Here is a 9,741-nt window from a genome sequence, read left to right on the forward strand (position 1 = left end):
TAAAAAAAGTTATATTATTTTCACTTGTTTTTAAAATATCGCTTTTTATTTCAATTTGTATAGATAATTCGACGCCTCCCGTTCATATAATGCTTATTGAAAAACAAATGCAAGATCATTCTTATTCAGTTTTTAGTGCAAGACAATTCTTATTCGATTTTCCGTGCAATAAAATGCTTATTCAAAATTCTATGCTAAAAAGTACAATCTGAAATTAGCTTACACTATAAGTTTTATAAAATTTTCAATTAAATATAATTTTTAATTACAATTGCTTAAACAATATTTCTTAATACGTAAGAGATAATCAAGTATTAAATTTTCTAATAACAATAGATACGAACTGAAATTTTCAGATATTTAATTGCAATTTAATATTAAAAAGATGATTTAGGGTTACATTTATTGTTCTGTCAGTGGCAATTGTTTTGCATACAATTTTGAATAAGCATTTTATTGCACGGAAAATCGAATAAGAATTGTCTTGCACTAAAAACTGAATAAGAATGATCTTGCATTTGTTTTTCAATAAGCAGTATATGAACGGAAGACGTCGAATTATACTGTTCTCTAAATTTGAATTAATGAAAAATAATTAATTTCATAGGTTTTGCATCTAAAAATTATATTATTATTTAATAATTATAATTATTAAACTTCTCTGAAATTTTTATAATTTAAAATTTCTGAATGTTCAAATAAATTATATATTTTTAGTACTTGAGAAAATTCAATTTTTATTGCTTAGGTATTAAGGAAATAATTAATTATTCAATTATTTTCAATATAATTTAAATAAAATTGAAAAATCAAATTTTCAATTATAATATTATAAACAAACAACATTATTTAAAAAAAAATTTCTCTTTAGGATTTTTTGTAGTTTGGATTCTTTTTCTTGGATATTTTAGTGTGGATTTTTTGTAATGGACTTTTTGTCCTACGTTCATTCTTATATTCTTTAGCATTGAAAAGATTTTACTTATTTCAAACTAATCCTATTTTTAACAATAATTGAACTTTACAGATTTAAAATTAAATTTTTTCATTTATTTTTTTATTTAATAAAATAGGAATTGTTTTATTTATTTATTTTTTATTATTGTTTCGATAATTTAGATTTAACAAATAGAAAATTTTGTAAATATTTTTTCCAAAATAAATTAAAAATTTCTTAAACAGAATTTGATTTATAACTTTTTTTCTACTTACGTACTTTGTTTATAAATTGTAATTGAGAAGCGAAAAATGTGCAAAATATTTTCTACTTTCTAATTTTAAATTCTCAAGAATTTTTTTTTTGGAAAAAATTGCTGTACTTATAATTTTAATTTGTCAAGCAATTAAGTTTTTCATATTGAAAAAAGGAAAATATTTTACATGAAGAATGAGAATTATTTGTTAAGTACGTCTAAAATGTTTGTTTCTTTTCAAATATTATTGAATTATTTTAAAAATAAAAATATTTCTAAATAAAATAAAATAATATCATGAAATTAAAAAATAGTGAAACAATAAAGAAGTATAATATTATCTGTCAAAACATAAAAAAACAAAAGCATAATCATGACTAACTTCGGGTGTGGACAGACTGGACAGAATGAATGAATGAATACGACGATTATTATAGTTAAAATTAAAATTAAAATTCTGTTGACAAAAGAAAATTACAAATTCAATTTTTCTTACAAAAGAAGTAATATTCTGTTGACAAAAGAAAATTACAAATTTAATTTTCTTTCAAGGGAATTAAAATTTCAATTCTGTTTACACAATAAAATTGCAAATTCGATTTTTTTACAAAATAAATAGAAAATCATTTGTGTTTACGGATTATATTTACTATTTTAATTTTTTTTGCAATACTTGCGAATTGAATTTTTTTTAATAATTGAAGATTCAATTCTGTTTTAAAAATTAAATTACAAATTGAATTTTTTTTGCATGTATGCAATTTTGTAAAATTTCAAATTTTAATTTTATTACGAGTTAAATTTTTTTACAGAAAAAAATTATAATTACATTATTCATTTATGTTTGCAAAATAGAATTGCAAATTTAATTTTGTTTGTAAAAATAATTACGAGTTAAATTTGTGTACAAAAGAATTGGAAATTTAATTCTGTTTACAAAAGGAAATTGTAAAGTGAATTTTGTTTTTACAAAAAAAGCAAATTCAATTTTGTTGTAAAAAAAATGCGTATTTAATTTTTTTACAAAAGAATTGATAACAAATTTATGTTTACAATTTATAATTATGGAATTATTTTTAAAAAATGAATGGAAGGAATCCAGAAAAAATGCAGTAAAAAATAAAGATAAAAGTGAAAAAATAATGAAGAAAAAATTCAGAAAAAATGAACAAAAAATAAGGAAAAAAATTCACAATTTTTAAGTCGCCGATTAACATTTTGACATCAAAATAATGCAATTCACAATTATTTGTTTATTCAATGAATAAAATGCTACGGACATATCGTTACTTTCTAACGCTCGTTGGTTTATATTTAAAATTATTTGTTTTTACTTATTCTTTTGTTTTTTTTAGCCAAGTGAATATTTACTTTGTTTTATAGTATCAAAAAATAGTTATTAGTACTAAATACTTAATTACTTAAGTCAGAAATGTAATAATTATTAACTATAATAATCGACAAATTCTTTCATTAATTCTTTTTGTCAACATCTGAAATTTTACTTTTGTGTATTCTATTTTTTTTTTCTTTAGAAAATATTGTTTGACAAACCGAAAATATGTTCCACCGCTGGTTTTCCACTGCCGAACATCATCTATGTTTTTGATGTGCTGGGAGAAGCGGGTCCACTGCCAGACATCAATTCTGTCTTTGATGTGCTGGGAGAAGTGGGCCCGCTACCAGACACGACTGGCATCATGGATATGCTCGGTAGACTTTGTGAGTTTTAATAGAAAAGTAAAGAGAAAAATGATAAAAAATTAACCTTCTGCAATTTTTTTTATTTTTTTCTGCATTTTTTCAGGGAATGGAGAATTTTAATAAAAAAATATACGAATAAATAATAAAAAAAATAAACTTTCTTCATTTTTTTCTTTATTTTTCATGTCCATTCCTTCATTATTTTCTGCATTTCTTTGTGAATTTTTCCCTTATTTTTTCCTTCACTATTTTCTCCATTTTTTTTACTTTTATCTTCATTTTTTCTGCATTTTCTCCATTTCTTATTTCAAAATAGTTCCATAATTATGAATCCCAACAAAAACATCTTTGGTGCAAAATGTTCCGACAAGTAAAAGATTTTGTGACTGTCCAAACAATTATTGAAATAAAAGTTTACCAAGTAAAATTTATAATTAAAATTTTAATAATGATTGATTTTAAATATTTTCTCTACTACATAACTCGAAGTACATATTGCAGTTGAAAAAACAACCCGGGCTTAGCTGTTGTTATTGTACATTGCGGCTTAATTACATTTCCGAATTAAGTCAATGTTCTTCATTGCATTTTGAATTGTAACAAATAAAATTTAACTTTACAATTATCATTAACAAAAAACGAAATTTAATTACTCGTCATAATAGAAAATTTCTATTTCAGCAATTTAAAATCTGGGCGTCAATACTTTCATTAATTACAAGTTAGAAGCATTATTGACGCCAAGATTTTTAAATTGCTGAAAAAGAAATTTTTTATTATGACGAGTAATCAGATTTCGTTTTTTGTTAATGTTAATTATAAAGTTAAATTTTATTTGTTACAACTCAAAATGCAATGAAGAACATTGACTTAATTCGGACATGTAATTAAGCCGCAATGTACAATAACAACAGCTAAGCCCGGGTTGTTTTCTCAACTGCAATATGTACTTCGAGTTGTGTAGTAGAGAAAATATTTAAAATCAATCATTATCAAAATTTTAATTATAAATTTTACTTGGTAAACTTTTATTTTAATAATTGTTTGGACAGTCACAAAATCTTTTACTTGGCGGAACATTTTGCACCAAAGATGTTTTTGTTGGGATTCATAATTATGGAACTATTTTGAAATAAGAAATGGAAAAAATGCAGAAAAAATGAAGATAAAAGTAAAAAAAATGGAGAAAATAGTGAAGGAAAAAATAAGGGAAAAATTCACAAAGAAATGCAGAAAATAATGAAGGAATGGACATGAAAAATAAAGAAAAAAATGAAGAAAGTTTATTTTTTTTATTATTTATTCGTATATTTTTTTATTAAAATTCTCCATTCCCTGAAAAAATGCAGAAAAAAATAAAAAAAATTGCAGAAGGTTAATTTTTTATCATTTTTCTCTTTACTTTTCTATTAAAACTCACAAAGTCTACCGAGCATATCCATGATGCCAGTCGTGTCTGGTAGCGGGCCCACTTCTCCCAGCACATCAAAGACAGAATTGATGTCTGGCAGTGGACCCGCTTCTCCCAGCACATCAAAAACATAGATGATGTTCGGCAGTGGAAAACCAGCGGTGGAACATATTTTCGGTTTGTCAAACAATATTTTCTAAAGAAAAAAAAAATAGAATACACAAAAGTAAAATTTCAGATGTTGACAAAAAGAATTAATGAAAGAATTTGTCGATTATTATAGTTAATAATTATTACATTTCTGACTTAAGTAATTAAGTATTTAGTACTAATAACTATTTTTTGATACTATAAAACAAAGTAAATATTCACTTGGCTAAAAAAAACAAAAGAATAAGTAAAAACAAATAATTTTAAATATAAACCAACGAGCGTTAGAAAGTAACGATATGTCCGTAGCATTTTATTCATTGAATAAACAAATAATTGTGAATTGCATTATTTTAATGTCAAAATGTCAATCAGCGACTTAAAAATTGTGAATTTTTTTCCTTATTTTTTGTTCATTTTTTCTTTATTTTTTTTCACTTTTATCTTTATTTTTTACTGCAATTTTTCCATTTCTTATTTCAAAATAGTTCCATAATTATGAATCCCAACAAAAACATCTTTGGTGCAAAATGTTCCGCCAAGTGAAAGATTTTGGGACTGTCTAAACAATTATTGAAATAAAAGTTTACCAAGTAAAATTTATAATTAAAATTTTAATAATGAATGATTTTAAATATTTTCTCTACTACACAACTCGAAGTACATATTGCAGTTGAAAGAACAACCCGGGCTTAGCTGTTGTTATTGTTCATTGCGGCTTAATTACATTTCCGAATTAAGTCAATATTCTTCATTGCATTTTGAATTGTAACAAATAAAATTTAACTTTATAATTAACATTAACAAAAAACGAAATCTAATTACTCGTCATAATAGAAAATTTCTATTTCAGCAATTTAAAATCTGGGCGTCAATACTTTCATTAATTACAAGTTAGAAGCATTATTGACGGCAAGATTTTTAAATTGCTGAAATAAAAATTTTTTATTATGACGAGTAATTAGATTTCGTTTTTTGTTAATGTTAATTATAAAGTTAAATTTTATTTGTTACAATTCAAAATGCAATGAAGAATATTGACTTAATTCGGAAATGTAATTAAGCCGCAATGAACAATAACAACAGCTAAGCCCGGGTTGTTTTTTCAACTGCAATATGTACTTCGAGTTGTGTAGAAGAGAAAATATTTGAAATCAATCATTATTAAAATTTTAATTATGAATTTTACTTGGTAAACTTTTATTTCAATAATTGTTTGGACAGTCCCAACATCTTTTACTTGGCGGAATATTTTGCACCAAAGATGTTTTTGTTAGGATTTTAAAACTTTTTGCGTCATCTCAACTTTTTAATAAATGAAAAAATTAATAGTAATAATATTGTGGTCTTTGAACTAATAATTTAAAATAAAATACAATTAAGTTTTAAATAAGAATTTATTTAAGATTTGATTCTATACAGAAATTTTTACATAATTTTTAGAATTTTTATTCTATACACTCTAAAAATAACATAAAAACAAAAAAGTTTTTTAAATAAATTTCAAGCTTTCAATCCATAATATATTTTAAAATATTTTACAAATCTGTTAAGTAGTTTAATCTCTGCGTTTGTCTAAATGTCAAAAAATTCAATTTTTCTAGAAAAGTAAGAATTTTTCAAAAATTCGAAGTATCTTAAAATTTCCTTTAATATATATCGAGATTTTAACCCAATCAATAATATTCTAGAATAGGTATTTCACATAACCGTTTACAAGTTTAGTCTCTGCGTTTGTCTAAATGTCAAAAAATTCCATTTTTTTGAGAAAAATCGAAATTTTTAAATAATAATAATAATAATAATAATAATAATAATACTAATAATAATAATAATAATAATAATAATAATAATAATAATAATAATAATAATAATAATAATAATAATAATAATAATAATAATAATAATAATAATAATAATAATAATAATAATAATAATAATAATAATAATAATAATAATAATAATAATAATAATAATAATAATAATAATAATAATAATAATATAATAATAATATATAATAATAATAATAATAATAATAATAATAATAATACTAATAATAATAATAATAATAATAATAATACTAATAATAATAATAATAATAATAATAATAATAATAATAATAATAATAATAATAATAATAATAATAATAATAATAATAATAATAATAATAATAATAATAATAATAATAATAATAATAATAATAATAATAAATAATAATAATAATAATAATAATAATAATAATAATAATAATAATAATAATAATATAATAATAATAATAATAATAATAATAATAATAATAATAATAATAATAATAATAATATATGAAGTAGAAATATCGAGATTTTAACCTAATTAATAATATTCTAGAATATTTCAGAAATCCATTTAGGAGTTTACGCTCCAGGTTTGTCTAAATCTAAAAAATCGCTATGTTTCCGGTTTTCCTAGCCTAAATTCAATAAAACTATATAAAATATTGATTAAACTTAACAGAATTCTTTCTTTTTTGATTCTTTATCCAACAAAAAAAGACTGAGTCAAATCGATTAAGATTTACTCGAGTTATTCAATTTTATCGAAAAACAGCCGATATTTTGAGAATATATATTCGCGGTTTTTGCTTTTTACTTGGCGGCGATTCTGTACCACGAATCTTGATAAATATTACTAAAAAATTTAATAGATAAATGTTAGAGAGAATTCCTTTTTTAGATCAATTATTTGCATTTTTTATAAAAATAAATAGGGGAGAGTAGGCTACATTGAACCAGCGTCAACAGTGAACCACTTTAATTTTCTAAGAAATGACTGAGTGGAATTTTTTCTTATTTAAAATATAAATTAGTATTACCGAAAGCGACTACGTCCAAAAATTTCGAGCACGTAGGTTTATTATTTACAAAGAAAAACGAAAAAAACTGTTTTTCACGTACAAAACAAAAAATTGAAATAGGAAGTTTTAAAAATTAGTAAACTTGTGATTTATGTCGCTTAGGGTGTCAACTTCAATATTCCGATGTGATAAGGAATTTTAAGTCTTACATAAATTTATTATAAACAATTTTTGTTGTGAATGTCATGTGAATGCAGTGAGTGCGGCATCATTGAACCACCCGAATTTACATCGTATTTTCAGTTTCAAGAGTGGTAGCCCTGACTACAAAAGTTGTCTGCTCTATTGACCAATAAAGAAAAATGCTAGTAGTCATGCGCAATTAAGGTTTCAGAAATTATACATTGTAGTAGAACTTTAAAATTTTGCGCCACAATATTTATTTTGAGGTCAGGAAATTTGATCAGCATGGCTCTCAACGTGATAAAATTAAACTGTCACTTCTGCCACGAAACCTGACATCGAAATATATTAATATCTTATATTAACAAATAATAACTATTTAACAACAGTTTTCTATTTTTTTGAGTGAAAAATAAGATTTATTACAATGTGTAAGTGGAAATATTATTTTCGAAGTAAGTTGTAGTGTTTTATTAGAGGTGGTTCAATGTAGACACACTTCCTTCAAAACAAGAAAAGTGTAACTGGTTAGAAAAAAAATAAAATTTTATTATTTAATCATAATAATTTGTATTTGTAACGTGTGTATTAACTAAAGGAGTACTTCTGTTTTATTTTCATACAAAAAACTGATCAAAATTTTCAAAATTTAATTAGTTCTTGAACTTTAGAAAATACCCGGTTCAATGTAGCCTACCCTCCCCTACATTAGTATTTTTTAAACACAATTAAATTCGTAATTCTTATTACAAACAAAACTAAATTTGCAATTTTAATTTGTAAATATAAATAAGTTATCAACTCTTTTGTAAAAAAATTAAATACGCAATTTTTTTTTACAAAAGAATTGATAACTTATTTATATTTAAACTTTTTGATAACTTTATTTATAATATTATAAAATATTATTATATAATAATTATTATTATTTTTATTATTATATTATTATTATTTATTATATTATTATTGTATTCTTTTTTTTTAGAAAATATTGTTTGACAAATCGAAATTATGCTCCGCCGCTGGTTGTCCACTGCCGAAAATTATTAGTGTCTTTGATGTGCTGGGAGTAGCGGGTCCACTGCCAAACATCATTGATGTCTTTGATGTGCTGGGAGAAGTGGGCCCGCTTCTAGACACGACTGTCATCATGGATATGTTTCGTAGAGTTTCAAGCGATCCGTGAAAAAGTGCCTTTTTGGGTGAAAGGTGAAGAAGATGCCTTTTCAGCGATGCAAAATATTTTTTTTCTTTCTCTTAGGTTGACAATACAATGACGCTCAGTAAAGTATATTGTGTTTTTGATTGGTTTTTTTATTTAAAAAAATAAATTTTATCAAATCAAATCAAATAAACAATATAATTTACTGAGCTTTATTGTATTGTCAACCTAAGAAAAAGAACAAAAATATTTTTCATTGCTGAAAAGGCATTTTATTTTATTATTAGACAAAGAAATGAAAAGGGACCACTTTGTCGGTCTGTTGCAAAAGACATCCCAGAAGTTAACTCCAGGTCAAAATATAGGTCAACTTTGACCAATTTTTTAACTTACCCTCGATCACTTTAATTTTTTCCGGGCAGACTTTTTTTTTACCCATCCTTTGGGTCCTTCGCAAAAAAATGACCTTTTAATCCACCCGGAAAAAAAGTTCTAATTAATTTCAATAAGAAAAGTGAATCTTTCTTTATTGATTTGATGCGTTTCCAGTCGTCCAGGTGGACCTAGGTGCCAGCCCTAAGGTCCACTTGATTCTCTTTGTCCACAGCCTCCTTTGTGGACAGTTTAAATCCCCTACATTGTCCTACTATCTGCAAAATTTCAAAAAAAATTAATTAATTTATATTATTTTTGCTGAACATTGTAAAAAAATTTAACCAAAAGATTCAGAGTTATAAGCAATTCAAGAACAAAATGTTGTCAGAGTTGATCATGGTCGCCAGAGTTGGGCCACTAGAAAATCAATGAAATATTTAGGTAAATGATTAAAAATTACCTTCAAATGATAGAATGACACTTGGGAATGAGGAAAGGAACCATGAAATTAAAATAGAATCCCATATTATGCATTTTCATATAACTTTAGATAATTTATTCCTCATAAGCGAAATCCAGAAGTAGAAATATCGATTTTTTCCTTTTTTACTGAATAACATGACCTTACATAAAATATTAAAAACAGTAACATAAATAAACATAAATAATATGAATAAACATAAAACGGAAAATTAATTTAAAATTAATTAATTAAAACTTGAATGCAGCC

Source organism: Leptopilina heterotoma, unplaced genomic scaffold, assembly GCF_015476425.1.
Source record: "Leptopilina heterotoma isolate Lh14 unplaced genomic scaffold, ASM1547642v1 Lhet_270, whole genome shotgun sequence".
NCBI classification, from domain to species: domain Eukaryota; kingdom Metazoa; phylum Arthropoda; class Insecta; order Hymenoptera; family Figitidae; genus Leptopilina; species Leptopilina heterotoma.